General features: G+C 41.1%; 1 long non-coding RNA gene across 2 annotated transcripts in view; it reads left to right on the top strand.

The window, feature by feature from the left end:
- Positions 1-12083, top strand: part of LOC137655877 (uncharacterized) — a 39548-nt gene extending 27465 nt beyond the window's left edge. For both annotated transcript variants that reach the window (XR_011046892.1, XR_011046891.1), the window contains one exon: positions 9609-12083. This is a non-coding gene — a long non-coding RNA (uncharacterized lncRNA). The remainder of the gene's footprint in view (positions 1-9608) is intronic.
- The last annotated feature ends 6080 nt before the right edge of the window (positions 12084-18163 follow it).

Below are 18163 nucleotides of genomic sequence, written 5' to 3'. Positions count from 1 at the left end.
GACCAGGTTTTATATATGCTTCAAATTTAGATGCCATCACCCTCTTGTCACCTCTTGTCAGACCCTATTTGGTCCAGACTTAGTCTGTTAAGTCAGGCTCCAGTGATCCGGTTTTATTACAAGTAATAGGTGATGCCAGGCATTGGAGTCATCAGTGAGAGGGTACCTTCTCCCACTGACCAGCGTACGCTCCTCTAAAGAGCGGCAGCCTCTCTCTGATAGAGGACTGGTCCCTGCTGAAACCTTTCTTATGTTGAGCCACAAGGGATAGGAGGACTGACATCTGATTAAAGGTGGATAACTCAGCTTGCTGCTGCTTTACAAACCAACCCCTCTGATGATGACCTTGCAACTGAAAATGACCATTCTAATGATGTTTAAAAACCAAGTAATTGGGATAACATAAGGAACCTTGTGAATCCTTTACGTCGCTCAAATTCCAATAGAGACTGATTACAACGTGCTGTATAAAGCATGTCAATGTTATGGTAGCATAAAAAACAATGAAATGAGGCTTGAAAATGACAAATGGGATTCATGGACATCCTTTGAATCATGATAAAGCATTTAATGCAATCGGTAACATTATGAATATCAAAATCAGTGATATGACAGATTCAGAGATAATTTGTATTTTTCCTAACCATACAAACCTTAGCTATTTACATGGGGTTTTACTTTCGGCGTAGCTGAAATGACGAGCCATAAGAATTTTAGCGAGGGTTAACTACCCCCGCGCTAGTTAGCAAGGGGTAGGGGGAGTGGTAGCTAGCTACCCCTCCCCCCCCTCACACGCCGGTGAACTGCTTCACTTGACTTAGAGGTAGGACTTGCCTTGGGGGACAGGGCTGGCGGGCAAATATGTGTAAATAGCTAAGGTTTGTATGGTTAGGAAAAATACAAATTATCTCCGAATTTGTCATTTGTTCCGTAACCGAAATACAAACCACGCTATTTACATGGGGTGACTTACCCTTTAGGTAGGGAGGAAAGTGCCGGCCTTACTGGCTTTGGCTTTTACCTGGGGACTCGGAAACAGAGTGAGTAGCACTTCGAGAAAAAGACTCCCTGCACCTCGCAAGTTCCTTGCTTCGCATGGAACGTGCGGCCTACATAAGCTTGTATGTGGAGGGCTGAAGTGTGACTCGTCCTAGGAAGTAGACCTGAAGTCCTTTAGATGGAATTCTAGGCTAGGACATTCCCAGTACCACCTCGTCAGGGTATGGGGGATGCGACAGTATTATCTTAATACTAGGAACACAAGGGAGCATGATTTACCTGCAGAGGTTCGAGGTCAGCTATGCAGAGAACCCAGGATGCTGCTTTCCCCAAGAGAGGGGAGGATGAAGAAAGAAGTAAGGGCCAGACATACTCTTTCGTTCACGCAGACTAAAACTGGGTAACAATGCCCTCAACCTTCTGCTACCTGTCCATTGAGGAGCCTGAGGTTAGACCAGCTTTTGTGCAGCCACCACAGGGCCGATCAAGAATGTATCAAGGCTCCTGTGGGTCATTTCTTGCAGGTAGTAGGCTGTGAAGGTTGTTTGACACTTCCAGACCCCAGCTTGTAGCACCTGCGTCACCGAGAAGTTTCTCTTAAAAGCCAGAGAGGTAGCGATGCCTCTGACATCGTGTGCTTTGGGACGACGTGACGGAGGAGGGTCTGGATTCAAGGCGTGGTGAATGACCCTTCAGATCCAGGCAGAGATAGTGTTCTTGGTGACCCTCCTCTTCGTCCTTCCCGTGCTCACAAACAGGGCTTGCACGCGAGGACAGACTGCAGCCGTTCTCTTCAGATAACGCCTCAGACTTCTCACTGGGCATAGTAACAGATGGTCTGGGTCACTTGTTACAGAACGGAGACTCGAGACCCTGAAGGAGTCGAACTGTGGGTCCGGGACTCCAGGGTTCCGAGTCTTAGCTACAAACTCGGACGAACCCGAACGTTACTTCCCCCCATCCCCTTGAATGGGCGACGTCGTATGAGAGACCATGAAGTTCACAGACCCGCTTGGCTGACGCCAAAGCGAGCAGGAACGCTGTCTTCCAAGTCAGGTGTCGATCGGAGGCCTGGCGTAATGGTTCGTAGGGAGGTCTCTTAAGAGCCCTGAGGATTCGAACCACGTTCCAAGGAGGAGGTCTCACTTCCGACCGTGAGCAGACAGAATGCCTAGTGACATAATGCCTAAGGACAGAATGCTTAAGGACAAAATGCCTAATCATTCAACACGGACAAAATGCCTAACAGACATAATGCCTAATGGACAAAACATCTAAAAAGGGACACACACAAAAAAAAAAAGAGAACTGCTATGCATTTCAGTCAAAATATAGTGTGTTTTTCGTAAATATCTCCCATACTAATTACTTGATCAGAATGGTACTTTGACACAGCATTCTATAGACCTCCCCCAAATTTTTTACACTTTAATCGACCGGAAAATCTCATTAATTAAGGCATTTACTCTTGTCATCATAAAGCCCAAGTCACGTGAATCGGGTAAGTAGGTGAAGCAATTCGAATGCGTACACTCCCCGTCCCTCCCCTTTCCTTTCCTCCCTCTGTCTAGACCCTCTTATCCTTCCAGTAACCCCCTCTCCTAGTCTCTCCGGTGTTGCTTACTCTACCTTTTCTGTAACCTTTTATATTTTTTATTAACTGATAGAATTGATATGTTGGGTTCTTGTTATAATTCTTATTGAAACACACTTGTTAAAAGTATGGTGCCATTCTTCTAGAGATTTCGTAGTTTTACGGAAAATTTGATTCTATTCTATGATACACATTCCACATTTGAACTTCGTCAATTTCTCTGAACTATTCCGAGCCATGTAATTTTAAAATATTCAAAGAATTCACTTAGAATATCTTCAGTTTAGTGGTCCATTGAAGTAAAAATGTTTGTGAAAAAGATCAGCCACATCCTCTGGAGGACCAAACCTAAGGCTTGTATTTGTTTGATTATGAAAGCATTGTAATTATTTGTGTACCAGCGCTGAAGAACAAGATTTTGTATTTTGCGCCAATGACATTTGACTGAAATGAAAGAAACAGTCATTAATTGAGGTATTTGGAAAACATTTCTTTAAACTTTTTATTGATGCTTGTTCATAATCAAGAGTTACAGACTCTGAGAAAAGCCTCTGCTCTTTGAGGAACTTGAATATTGTATCATAAGTTTTTTCATCTTTACTAGATGTAACACAGTATACTAATGGTAATGTTTTACTTTGAGAAACAACACAATGCAACGTATACAGTTGTTTTCCGATTGGTACACAGTTAAAAGTGCTATCACCTAACCACTTGTTCTTATTTTTCAAGATTTCCAAATTCTTTCTAGTTGTGTAAATATGCACACTTTCTGATTCATACCATAAAAAAATGTTCACCTCTTGTAGTTATCGATAAATCTTCATTGGCACTTTCACGCACTCTTATACATCTTACACTGCGTGCAAGGGAATCTTCCACTGGAAAAGCACTGGATATGCTTAATGACACATCTTGTGTAGTGATTAATTACCGAAGATGTAGCTTCATCAGATTTATGAATGCGGTCTTTCATATTTTCCATGCGAATGATTGTTTTTTAAATTATTACAAGTGATTATACTGGCACTACACAAAGCACGTTTTTCACACTTCCAATATGCACGTCTTTCTTTTCTCCTGTTAACGGTGTATGCCTTTCCTTCAAATATTCGTTTTTTCCTACTTTGTTACTAGTGATGATTTCCATTTCGGACTGAAGGGTTTCTTACAAAAATTTAATGATTGATAAAGAAATTTGTTTGAGTAAAAGTGTAATTTTTTTTGCCTTTCAAAGTGCAAAAAGAAAAGTAAAATGAACAACAGCTTGTTGGGTAGTTATATGGGTTTTAACTGTAAGATCTTTACTAATCTCAAATGATTTATTTAAAAATGCTAAATAAGATCATTTTGTCTGGAAGGCATTTTGCCCATTAGGCATTTTGTATATTATGCATTTTGTCCATTTGGCATTATGTCTGTTAGGCAATTTGTCCGTGTTGAGGAATTAGGCATTTTGTCCTTAGGCATTCTGTCCTACTACCCTTCCGACTGAGGGCAGGTAAGTTCGTAGCTTCGTATGAGTAAAGAAAGTTCCAGCGAGGAAGAAATGTCTATTCCTTTTAGCCTGAAGGCTAAGCTTAAGGCTGAACGATAGCCTTTCACCGCCGAGAGCGAAAGGCGCATTTCCTCCCGCAAATATACAAGAAACTCCGCTATTGCTGGAATAGTGGCATCGAGGGGAGAGATACCCCTCCCACGACACCAACCACAGAAGACTCTCCACTTCGCCTGGTAGACCCCTGCGGATGACTTCCGCAGGTGTCGAGACATCCTGTCCGCAACTTGTTGCGAAAAGCCTCTCTCAACGAGGAGACGCTGGATAGTCTCAAGGCGTGAAGCCGAAGCAAAGCTATGGCCTTGTGGTAGATGTTGCAGTGTGGTTGCTTGAGTAACTCGTGTCGTGGGGGTAGTTCTCTCGTGAGTTCCGTCAGGAGCTGCAGAAGGTCCGGGAACCACTCTGCGTGATGCCATAGCAGAGCTATTAAGGTCATTGACAGATTGACCGATTGTCTGGTCTTGTTGAGCACCCTTCTCATCAGACAGAACGGGGGAAAGGCGTAGATGTCGATGTTGTCCCACCGTTGTTGGAAGGCATCTTGCCAGAGTGCCTTGGGGTCCGGGACTGGGGAGCAGTACAGCGGCAGTTTGAAATTCAAAGCTTTCGCGAACAGGTCCACTGTCGGGGAACCCCACAAAGTCAGGACTTTGTTGGCTACTTGAGGATCCAAAGACCACTCGGTACTCACTATCTACGAAGCCCTGCTCAGACTGTCGGCGAGCACATTCCTTTTGCCCGGAATGAACACTGATAGTGAAATCGAGTGGACTTCAGTCCGCCTCAGTATCTCTACTGCAAGATGGGATAGCTGTTGTGAAAAGGTACCTCCCTGCTTGTTGATATAAGCCACTACAGTGGTGTTGTCGCTCATCACCACCACGGACTGGCCCGCCAGGACCTGTTGGAATGGTTGAAGGGCTAGGTAGACTGCATTCATTTCTAGCAGGTTGATGTGGAGGCACTTTTCTGATTCTGACCATAGGTCTGAGATCCTCTGGTGCAGAACGTGGGCCCCCACCCTTCTTTTGACGCATCCGAGAACAGCATCAAATCCGGGGGGAGGACGAGAAGATCCACTCCCTTTCGTAGGTTTTCGTCGATCAGCCACCACTGTAGGTCCGTCCGTTCCGCGGGTCCCATGGGGACCAGAGTGTCCGGGGAATCGTTGCCTTGATTCCACCGGGACTTGAGTCGCCACTGGAGGGATCTCATCCCGAGGCAGCCGTTTGGAACTAGACGGGCCAGGGAGGCTATGTGACCAAGGAGACGTAACCAAGATTGGGCCGGAAGGGCTTCCCGTCCGAGGAAAGGTCTTGCGACCCCCCTCAGCCTTGCTATCCTGTCATCTGATGGAAGGGCTTTGTGGAGATTGGTGTCTAATATCATGCCTACATATACCAGTCGTTGAGTTGGAAGCAGAGAAGACTTCTCGAGGTTTACCATGATCCCTAGATCTTGGCAAAGCCCCAGAAGCTTGTCTCAGTGTCGAAGAAGGGTCGACTCCGAGTCTGCCAGGTTCAGCCAGTCGTCCAGATAGCGGAGGAGACGGATGCCGCTCCTGTGTGCCCACAAAGAAATCAGTGTGAACACTCTGGTGAACACCTGAGGTGCTGTGGAGAAACTGAAACACAGCACCTTGAACTGGTAGGTCTTGTTGTCTAGGCTGAATCTCAAGTACTTCGTGGAAGACGGATGGTCTGGGATCTGGAAGTACGTGTCTTTTAAATCCAGAGTGCACATGAAGTCTTGCGGTCTCACTGCAAGTCTGACCGTGTCCGCTGTCTCCACACTGAACGGAGTTTGCTTGACAAACTTGTTCAGAGCTGAGAAGTCGATGACAGGTCTCCAGCCTCTAGACCCCTTCTTTACAAGAAAGAGTCAACTGAAGAAGCCTGGGGAGCTGTCGACGACCTCCTGGAGAGCATCCTTCTTGAGCATGGTCTCAACTTCTGCCCGAAGTGCTACCCCCTTTACCGATCCCATGGCATAGGAGCTCAACGACACTGGATTCGCTGTCAGGGGAGGAAGAGATGTTATGAACGGGACGCGATATCCTTGGTTGATCACAGAGATAGTCCAGGAATCGGCCCCGAGTTGCTGCCACCTGTTCGTGCAACTTTGAAGGCATCCCCCCACTGGTGGACATGCAGGGGGATTGCCAATCCTAGCATTTCCGGCCTCGGCCGCTCCCCCTAGGATTCTTACCTCCCCTGGAGGACTTACCGCCTTTCTTGTCCTTGACAGGAAAGGGCTGCTGTTTAGTCACCTTGGCCTTCGCTGCCGGAGCCTGTCTCGGTGTCTTAGACTGATGAGGCTGCTGAGGTTGTTGTTGAGGAGCTGGAGGTTTGTAGGGCCGAGATGTGAGGGCCCTTTGGAGGAGCAAATCCTGATTCGACTTCCTCCACCTCAGCTGTCAGTTCTACATCCTTGGGCTCGAACAAACTCTCTCCAAGGATGGAGGAGTGTCTGAGCCTGCTGACATCCACGGCTTGGACCCTCAAGTGGAACCTCTCGGTCACGGCATCCCGACATTTTAGGATCGAGTTAGCCCACAAGTTCGAAACTTGGTGAGCTAAAAACTCGATCGAGCGCATGCCCGAGAGGAGGAAAGTCTCAAGGGCCTTCCTGGTGCTCTCCTTTGACAAGTCCTCGGATCGCAACAGGATGCCCAGAGACTCCAGCCAGATGTCCAGCCATGAAGTGGCTGCATGGCACACTTCGCAACCTTCTCCTGGCTTAGGATCTCCATAGCCGAGAATGTCACCTGCCGGGTGGAGAGTTTCTCGAAAGAAATCCTCCTAGAGAGCTCTTCCACGGAGTGGTGGAGGGGAAGAGCTAAACCGGACTCCCCCATGATCTCGAAGTACCTTCTCTGCTGTACGCGAGGAGGTGGGAGGAGTTTGTTCCCGGCAGAGGAACGGCTGGAGGAGACGAGTTCGGCGAGCTGGCCCTCAACCTTGTCTCTGGCACCTTTAACTCCCTGGGACCATGGCAGAGCCACGCTGGCCTTTGGGAGCTTCTGGGTACCATAGACCTGGTCCAGGACCTTGCCCTTGCCTTCGTGAGGAGCATTCTCGGAGTCCTTGAATCCATTGAGTTGCCTCATCAAACTCAGGACCTGCCAGAAGGCATGCTCCGACTCGTGCTGTTCTCCTCCTTGCGGGCTGGCAGTGAGGTTTCCTGTCCCCAGTAGCTCTACCTGGGGAGAAACGTGGACGTGCTCCTGGGGTCTCGGTAGCTCTGGTCGAATCCGGGTGGAAGACTTATAAATAGCGGAGGGTTTGTATCTACGTCGGAATAGATAAAAAATTTGTAAGTAATTTATATTTTTCCTAGTATACAAACCAGGAGCTATTTATACAAATTGGCCCGCCACCCTGCCCCCCGAAAAGTCCTGCCATAAAGAAAAGTGGTTACTCAGCCGAGAGGTGTGAGTGAGCGGGGTAGCCAGTCTACTCCACCCCCAACCTGCTAACTAGCGGATGGGGTAGTTATCCCTCACTAAAATTATCATGGCTCTTTTTTCAGCTGCGCCGAAAGTATACCCTATAAATAGCTCCGGGTTTTTATACTAGGAAAAATTCAAATTACTTACAAATTTGTTATATTACTGCCAGTAGTTCTATTATTATTATTATTATTATTATTAAATGCTAAGCTACAACCCTAGTTGGAAAAGCACAATGCTATAAGCCCAGGGGCCCCAACAGGGAAAATAGCTCAGTGAGGAAAGGAAACAATGAAAAATAAAATATTTTAAGATTAGTAACAACTTTAAAATGAATATTTCCTAAATAAACAATAAAAACTTCAACAAAACAAGAGAAAGAGAAACTAGATAGAACAGTGTGCCTGAGTGTACCCTCAAGCAAGAGAACTCTAACCCAAGACAGTGGAAGACCATGGTACAGAGGCTATGGCACTACCCAAGACAAGAGAACAATGGTTTGATTTTGGAGTGTCCTTCTCCTAGAAGAGCTGCTTACCATAGCTAAAGAGTCTATTCTACCCTTACCAAGAGGAAAATGGCCACTGAATAATTACATAGCAGTAGTTAACCCCTTGGGTAAGGAAGAATTGTTTGGTAATCTCAGTGTTGTCAGGTGTATGAGGACAGAGGAGAAAATCTGTAAAGAATAGGCCAGACTATTCAGTGTATGTGTAGGCAAAGGGAAAGAACCGTAACTAGAGAGAAGGATCCAATGAAGTACTGTCTGGCCAGTCAAAGGATCCCATAACTCTCTAGCGGTAGTATCTCAACGGGCGGCTGGTGCCCTGGCCAACCTACTACCTACTATAAGGAAATACACCATATAATGATAAAATGCTGTTGACAAGGAATACACCATCAACATCTCCACAACCTTATTCTCTCTATTTGGAATATGGAAGAAGTCCCCCATGAGTGGCTTGTCTCAGACATTGTTAGGGAAAATACAAATTATGAAATTTACTGTTTTGTCCTTCCATTGACATACCATGTCAAGCAACTTTTAACTTATGGTCTCATCATTCATTTTGTATATGAATAACAATCTGGTTGTTTTGAGTAAAAAACTTGAGGCTCTTGGCGAGAACCTATGTTTTTTGGCAAATAATTTCAGCTATTGAAATTAAACGATTTACAACCATACTTTTATTCCTCAAACCGTCTAGTCATTTTACTGTTTTCAAGTTCAGATGACAGCTCTGTTGTTTCATGTTTCTGATCTTGAGTTTATTTTCTTTTATCTAATTGTTTTTGTTATTATTGTGTTGGAAAATGTAAACAGGTTATGAAAATCAGAATAGGAAGGCATGGAAGAAGAGTGAAAAGGTAAAATGGAAGAAATGTAGAAAATGACTTGCAGAAAAGTGTTTGTTCCATACAATAAAATTTCATAAAGATTTGTGAGGTTTTGAATGTATCTGTTTTACATGGTTTTTTGTGGCTCAAAGTATGTTTAGTTTAGAATGAAAGCCTTACTTTTTTTTACAGATTAAAGATGCAATTCTGTCCACAACAAATTTACTATTTTTGTATATTTGCACAGTAAGACTGTTTATAAATGTCTAGGAGGGATGTATTGTAGATGTCACATGATATTTTATAGTGCCTTTGGCCACCAGCTGTAGTGCTTTCTGTCGCATCATCATTTTGGGTACTAATTAATAAGCTGTTTCAACATGGCATGATGGGTTGTTAAAACAGGCTCGTGATGGCCAGAAATAAAACTGAGTGGTCTGCTTAGGCTATTAACTTATGATGATAATAGTAATAACAATGAAATAATAATAGTAATAATAACTTTGATGATTTAAGTAATTTTGTGGGCATTTCACTAGGGTAAATACATTTTGTTATTCATATAAATTGTATACAGGTACTTAAGGTTTCTAGAAAATGATATATTCCTAATGAAAGGGTGTAATGATAACAAACTATACCCATACTAAATCATGACTTCATTTCAGGTTATTGGTGGTGCATCAAGTGGAATAGTGAACCAGAGAAAAGAAATTTTACTGTAAAGGAAATCAGACCCCAAGCTTCTTTGTGGAAATCATCTGCACTTGAAGATTAAAAATTTTCATTCAAGATTGATATTAATGTACAGCTGACATGGAGTTGAAATGTTGAAAAGACTGAACAGTATTTTGTGCAATTCCAAAGGTTTTGGAAAAGATTTACGCTTCAGTATGAAAATTATGTCAGACAATTTATCCGGTTCCGATTAGGTTTTTGGTTTCTAGGATTTTAATGATTTTTTTTAATACAGGTGTATTGAATATGTGAAATTTTTTATGATCAGCAATTTTCATGTAATTAACATTTTATTTCTAATGGATTTTTCATCGATTATTGTAGTCATTCCATGTTGAATTATTTATTTTATTTCATCACAAATATTTTGGCACAGCTCTTTAAAAGTTAAGTTGGTAATAATTCTATTAAGAGCAAAAACAAAAAAGAAAAACAAAAAGAAAAATTTCTTGATATACTCAAAACTAGATTTAACAGTACATAAGTGTTATTCTGTAATATTCTTTTCCATCATTTGTGATTTATACCATTTTATTTAGTCATATTTTTACTTTTACACATCATGTTTCTTTTTTTTTAAAGCCTGTGGTGTTACCTGCCACCATTTTGTTATGAGATCACAGTCTTAATTTTTTTGTCTTGCTTTGTGGCTTGTAGACGTGCTCATGTTAGGTGATTGGCATCGGTTTTATGCTTAATATTTGAGTACCATTTTTTTTTGCCCCTTTTATTTTGTGGTTCTCATGTTGGTAACTGTGTCTGCAGTATAGTATTAGTAACTCGTCTTTTTTTAAGGCATAAGTCTCAAGAGAGTGTTATTTTGCTGACAGAGTCTTCTCGACCACCTTTACCCGCTGGAGAAGCTTGTTCCTCATGCTGGTGTCTCCGCCAGAAATAATTTTAAGGGTCTTTGAAGACTCATTGGTCGGCCTCCAGGGATATCCCATCCCTTCCTGTGCCAGTGGTACAAGAGGCTTGGAACAATCTTACCTGGTGGCTGAATGAAAATATCCTCACACTCTCCGTCTCCAGATCTGCAACTGTGCTCAGATGCATTGAAAGAGGGACGGGGTACACACTATAATGACTTGGTCATCTCAGGGGGTCTAGTCAGAAGAAGCAGCATCTCCTCATTATGATCAAGGAGTAGATGTTTTTTTTCTTTTGACCATACCCCGGAAAAAACCAGGTCATTCAGGCGTACACCCCACCCCATTTTCAATGCATCAGGGGACTTAAATCTAGAAAGGAATATGTTCCCACTCCGACTCTGCAGGCTGGAGAAGCGGATGCACATTGCAATGGCATTCTACGCTGTAGAGTTGTCAGCCAAATTCATTCTGGGCAAGAGGAATGAACTAGCTGACACACTTTTTTGATAGGGAAGGTTGCAAGGACAGATTGCTCCATACATCCCTGCATAGCAAAGGCTTCTGGTTCATGGGGTTCTCTGGGGATTGACCTGTGTCCCACATGGCTAAAGAGGAAACTCCCTGTGTTTTCTCCCCTTGTCCAGACCCATGGATTGTGTTCAAAGTCACTTGGCAACTACATAGGATCACATAGATTTTTATGTAAAATCAGAGGTTAGGCTCCACCCTTGCCTTCAAGAGGAATCTTGCAGTTGCCTAGGTGTTGAATGTTTGGGTATGAATGCACTAGATGAATTTCATAGCCTTTAATCTGCGCTAGTTCCCACAAGTTCCTTGATGCCTTTGCACTTGGTCCTGTGGTTGCTGCTCAAATAGTTGTGTAGCAAGCCCAGCTCATGTGGGACAGTAAGCTTCTTGTCTATGGTAACTTTATCTGGATTAAAAGCAGAATTACTGGCTCTTCTCCACCATTCCTTCTGGCCCTCTCTTAAGGATGAGGCAGTCAAAATGTTTCTCGCTAGATCTGACGATACTGGTAAGCTATACTTCTGAGCTCCATTCTCTAGAGAAGTTCTCTCCCATCCTCACTTAGATGAGGGGAAGAGTGGGGGAATATATACTTCTACTTCTCTTCCATACAGGACCAGGTTGATTAACATTTCCAGGGAGGAAAAAGAACCAACCAGATTGGTTCTAGGGGGACGTTTGACCCACCAATCAGTTAGTCGCCTTACTAAAAGGATGAAAAATTTGTACTGTATTTGCTTTTGTACAAATAACTTTTTTTTTAGAGAGATTCTCTTAGCCATGCAAACTCGAGTTTAAGACTTCTTTTTCAAATTAAACTTCATACCTTGACTGCCTCAGTCTTGAGTCGAAAGGTTGTAAATAAAGAGCTTTTAACAGGTGGGTGTCAGGGCTCCTTGCCCTTGCTCATGACCTATCATTAAAACTACCCCATAATCTATTTCAACAATCATTCCAACTCGCACTGAAAACATATACTGTACCCTTCTTAAAAGACTCAGGTTTGTATAGCTAGGAAAAATACAAATTACTGTTAAGGTTTTGGTTCTTCTTGTTTTATGCTTTCTACTTCAGCTGATCCTCAAATTTCTTTAAAGGATTTATCACATTCCAGGTTTTCTTGTTTTTTTTTTTTGTTCTTCCTGCAGGAAAGTCTTCATTATGAAGAGGTCTCTATTCTTTAGCAGGTAGCAACCCAAATGACACTTTCAACCAATCTTTTGCTCTAGGGTGGACAGCATGACAGCCCTAGTGTATATCAAGAGACAAAGAGGGACAACATTGAAAATTTGTTTTTATTAGTCAAAAGTCAGGAATATCACCTTATTACCCCAGTTTATTCCAGGAAAGAAAAATGTTAATGTATATCTGCTAAGCTGTATGTGTCAACATTTACGGAAAGTTAGGTGAAACCGTACATAGTTAAGTTTGCCACCTCTGATGTTAAGTTTTAAAACTATGTAGAGAGTTTTTGTTCTTTGGTTCAAGATCCTATGTCATGAACTTCAGACACCATAGTTTAGGGGTAGTACAACAATTCTGTGCCTTCTTTTTTGCTAATATACAGAAGCATTAAGTGAATTATGGTTGTCTACCAATGCAGGAATTATTTTGATAGCTCTGTATTGGTTTCATAGGGTATTATTCAGTTCTTTGATCACTTCCATTGGACGTTACAGTCTTATTGGTATGCAGCATCAATTTTCTTAGTCACATTTTCATTCTTTGACCAAATCCTGGCGTTATCATCTCAGAAGAAAGATTTTCTAGGCGCTCTAAATTGTCAATCATTGCAACTAGAACACAATCTATAAGATGCTTTGTACAATTACCAATGAGGTACTTCTTTACATTGGTGCAAGTCTAGGAAAATATTAGCCACAAGCACATATTTGGTTAAAATGATTAAATTCTTTTTGTTTATGAGACATAATAGTGAGCTTTCAATTGATACAAGGGCTTTGGAGGTATACTCAGCCCTTTTACTAAACATAATGGTTTGAAACTGTCTTCCTGTTTTGGAATCAGAGGGTTTATGGGTATTAGATATTTTGTTATCGAGACATCTCGGTACAACCCATCTGTGAAAGTCGGGATGTGGAATTAAAGTTCTTGAAAGGTCAAAAATATGAAGCTAGTAGTAATCTCTCTCGTTCATTTATTGATCTGAGTAAGAAAATATGCGAGTTGCAAGCTTTTGCCAAATCGCATTAGGTTTTCATTCGATGGTGCAGCGTTTTCCGTGTTACCAGAGTTTACTGGTAATAATTATTGTAAGGATGAGAAACTTTAAAGTATGTTGTGATACTTTCTTTACAAAATTTAGTAGCTGAGAATTCAGTAGCTAGATCTTGTGCTTCACAAGTTTACTGGAAATGTATTTGAAGAAAAGCTGCTCCTTTGGTGACAAAAGTTGAATATGGTTTGGGTAGTTAGATGTTTATAAAACTTATGTCAAAAATTCTTTTTCATGCTTGTCTTGTACAGTCAAAGAAATAAGGGTGAATTAAGTATACCCAATATAAGAGGGTCGACCACCTAACTTAATTTTACAAAGAATTTTTCTAAGGAGAGAGTTTTCTTAGCAAAGCTAGCTTTATAATTCAGTCTTTGTTATTTTATAATTGTTTTGATTGCTCAACTTTGTGTTCCATTATTCTTTTTTATCTTGAATCTGCTGTTGTTTTCAAAGTCTTTGGATTATGTAAAGTACATTCACAGGCTGCATTCTTTACTTGTATTTGATCATTGATAAGGTTTTTATCAACATATAGCTTGCGAACACAGATTATAGCATTTAAATTCTATATGTTGACTTAGCTGTGAATGGCCTTTTCTGTTCAGTAAACAGAGAAGACTAAGGTTTTCACTTTCCATATTGTATCATGGACTTGCAGATGTAGGCTTTTCAAAAGAAAGTTACAGGGTGAAAATAATTTGCCATGTAAAGTTTTTTCTTAGTTTATTTTCACTTACTTAGTGCTGTACTATTATTGTTCCATCCAGGGTTATGTAGTTGTCAGTAATGCTAGACCTAGGTAAGGTTCATTGACATGATATAACATTTTAATACAAAATGAATTATTTCAATACTTGTGACTAACACAATTTTTCTCACTGGGTATTAAATATTTTGACTCAAAGACTTTGGTGTTTGTAGTAGAATAACTTGGCATTCGTGTGGGCAGCTCATGTCCTTCGTTCTATGGAGATATAGTATTGCGGTGATTGCAACAGATTAGCTGTGATTGTTTTCTATCTTAGATCATGGGGTTGAAAAGTCCAATGTTGTATATATAAACACTGTGAGTCTCACATCTAAAGCAATTACAGTATTGTTTTTTTTATTCACAAAACGGTGAGAAAAAATCTTGTTTTCTATCTTTGATCATGGGGTTGAAAAGTCCAATGTTATATATATAAGCACTGAGAGTCTCACATCTAAAGCAATCATTGTTTTTGATTCACAAAACGGTGAGAAAAAAATCTGATGTAGAGCTTTTAAAATTTTTCAGTTATTTTTCAAAAGGTAAAATGAATGGGCAATAAAGAGCCTTCCTTTGTAATCGGAAAATACTGTTAAAGAATTTTGTATTTGACTAGATTTTAAGGTCAATAAATGATTTTTTGTGTTTGATTCTCTTTCCCATTACAAGCAAACCTGTTAGTTGTATCATCTTTTTTTTTAATAGTGTATTGTCAGGAGAGACAGGTTCTGAATCTCATTATGATCAATTTATATTTTAAATTTGGGATTATTATGTTTATGTTTTCATGTTGCTTTCTTTATTTTTTTTTTTTTAGGTTTTATTCAAATTGAAAGGGTATTACAGTATCATATAATGAAGTGTCTTCCAAGAGTGTGAGGTGTCCCTCAATGTCAAAATGGTTCACTGTTCTGTTATCACTTGTGTTGATATTTATGTTGAAATGTATTCTGTATCGTAAATTTAATCATTGCCATCATTCTCTTCATATATTAATAACTATTTGTTCCTAATTGCCAACAAGGAAAGCCTTTTTCGTACAATATATTCCTGTTCTGACCTTGCTAGGCTTTATCATCTGCACAGTCAGGTGGTACATACATACATACATATACCAAGGCACTTCCCCCAATTTTGGGGGTAGCCGACATCAACAAATGAAACAAAAACAAAAAAGGGGACCTCTACTCTCTACGTTCCTCCCAGCCTAACAAGGGACTCAACCGAGTTCAGCTGGTACTGCTAGGGTGCCACAGCCTACCCTCCCACATTATCCACCACAGATGAAGCTTCATAATGCTGAATCCCCTATTGCTGCTATCTCCGCAGTCATCTAAGGCATCGGAGGCAGCAGCAGGGCCTACTGGAACTGCGTCACAATCGTTCACCATTCATTCCTATTTCTAGCACGCTCTCTTGCCTCTCTCGCATCTATCCTCCTATCACCCAGAGCTTCCTTCACTCCATCCATCCACCCAAACCTTGGCCTTCCTCTTGTACTTCTCCCATCAACTCTTGCATTCATCACCTTCTTTAACAGACAGCCATTTTCCATTCTCTCAACATGGCCAAACCACCTCAACACATTCATATCCACTCTAGCTGCTAACTCATTTCTTACACCCGTTCTCACTCAAACCACTTCGTTCCTAACCCTATTTAGTCGAGATACACCAGCCATACTCCTTAGACACCTCATCTCAAACACATTCAATTTCTGTCTCTCCGTCACTTTCATTCCACACAACTCCGATCCATACATCACAGTTGGTTCAATCACTTTCTCATATAGAACTATCTTGACATTCATGCCCAACCCTCTATTTTTTTACTACTCCCTTAACTGTCCCCAACACTTTGCAACCTTCATTCACTCTCTGACGTACATCTGCTTCCACTCCACCATTTGCTGCAACAACAGACCCCAAGTACTTAAACTGATATACCTCCTCAAGTAACTCCATTCAACATGACATTCAACCTTGCACCACCTTCCCTTCTCGTACATCTCATAACCTTACTCTTACCACATTAACTCTCAACTTCCTTCTCTCACACACACTTCCAAATTCTGTCACTAATCGGCCAAGCTTCTCTTCTGTGTATGCAACCAGTACAGTATCATCCGCAAACAACAACTGATTTACCTCCCATTCATGGTCATTCTCGTCTACCAGTTTTAATCCTCGTCCAAGCACTCGAGCATTCACCTCTCTCACCGCTCCATCAACAGACAAGTTAAACAACCATGGTGACATCACACATCCCTGTCTCAGCCCCACTCTCACCGGAAACCAATCACTCACTTCATTTCCTATCCTAACACATGCTTTACTACCTTTGTAGAAACTTTTCACTGCTTGTAACAACCTTCCACCAACTCCATATAACCTCATCACATTCCACATTGCTTCCCTATCAACTCTATCATACGCTTTCTCCAGATCCATAAACGCAACATACACCTCCTTACCTTTTGCTAAATATTTCTCGCATATCTGCCTTACTGTAAAAATCTGATTCATACAACCCCTACCTCTTCTAAAACCACCTTGTATTACTAAGATTGCATTCTCTGTTTTATCCTTAATCCTATTAATCATTACTCTACCATACACTTTTCCAACTATGCTTAACAAACTAATACCTCTTGAATTACAACACTCATGCACATCTCCCTTACCCTTATATAGTGGTACAATACATGCACAAACCCAATCTACTGGTACCATTGACAACACAAAACACATTAAACAATCTCACCAACCATTCAAGTACAGTCACATCCCCTTCCTTCAACATCTCAGCTCTCACACCATCCATACCAGATGCTTTTCCTACTCTCGTTTCATCTAGTGCTCTCTTCACTTCTTCTATTGTAATCTCTCTCTCATTTTCATCTCCCATCACTGGCAGCTCAACACCTGGAATAGCAATTAAATCTGCCTCCCTATTATCGCCAACATTCAGTAAACTTTCAAAATATTCCGCCCATCTTTTCCTTGCCTCCTCTCTTTTTAACAACCTTCCATTTTCATCTTTCACGGTTCCTCTTTGAAAATCTTTATCCTGTTTCTTGAAGGTCTGCTTCCTTTTTATAGAATTGCTTCCTCAATAAAGATCTGCATCCTCTTGAAAATTTTTATAGTATCAATGTTCTTATTTCTGAGACCATGGTTTCACAGCAACTTTTGCTCCTATTTCATGCATGTTGAATTGGCTGCCCTCTGTTACTCTTTAAGCATTTTGTTAGGGATGTGGTTAAACTACCAAATAATTATTTTTCTGGCCCTTTCCTGCTCAACTACTATTCTGGAATATCTTGTGCCCCCCACCTCCCTAGCTAATTCTTGTTGATAGTGAGCTAACCTATTTTTCATGTGAGTGTACTACTAACATCTTGACTTTTCCTTGTGTTCTCATCTGTTTCCACTTTTCTGTTTGGTTTATTACTCTCAAATACTGAGGTTTATTTTTATGGTTTCTTGCAAGGTAGGAGTTTACTTATACATTTTTTATTTTGTGAACACTTGCTTTTCACCTTGTCATAACATTTTCTCTTCCACAGAATGTAGGTCCACTTCCCTGTTAGGAAATTATGCTTCCGGCCCTTTTCATCCACTGCAATCCATAATTACAGCACATTTAGTGATGTTTTTTATGTTGATGAACTTTCTCATCTTTTCTATTTTCTCTCTAAAGGGTTTATATGAATTTTTTCCAGCATCTTTTTCCTTCAAAAGCCAAATCTATTATTTCCTCTATCTTGCTTCTTTGGGACATATCTCCCCTTGTTGGTGACTGTGTCAGATTCATTGGTGAACCATCCGAAGGGGCTGCATCCTTTTCTTGCGCAGTAATCCAAATTCTTGTTCGTCTTATGTTTCAGTCATCCATAATATTCTTTTCCCTTTCACAATATTCTTTTGTCATTCCCATCTTTTTATAGAGCTTGTAGGACCTTTTCAGCATTCCTTTTTTCAGTTTTTCTCATTGTTACTAATCCTTGATGAACATCAAGAGTTATTTGCAATTCTGATACACCTACCCCTATCTTTACTCTAGATTTAGTATTAAAGTAGGATCACCAACTTGATG

The sequence above is a fragment of the Palaemon carinicauda genome, chromosome 16 (genome assembly GCF_036898095.1).
Source record: "Palaemon carinicauda isolate YSFRI2023 chromosome 16, ASM3689809v2, whole genome shotgun sequence".
Classification (NCBI taxonomy): domain Eukaryota; kingdom Metazoa; phylum Arthropoda; class Malacostraca; order Decapoda; family Palaemonidae; genus Palaemon; species Palaemon carinicauda.
The sequence above is the reverse complement of the archived record's forward strand: the minus strand, read 5'-3'. Positions and strand labels throughout refer to the sequence as shown.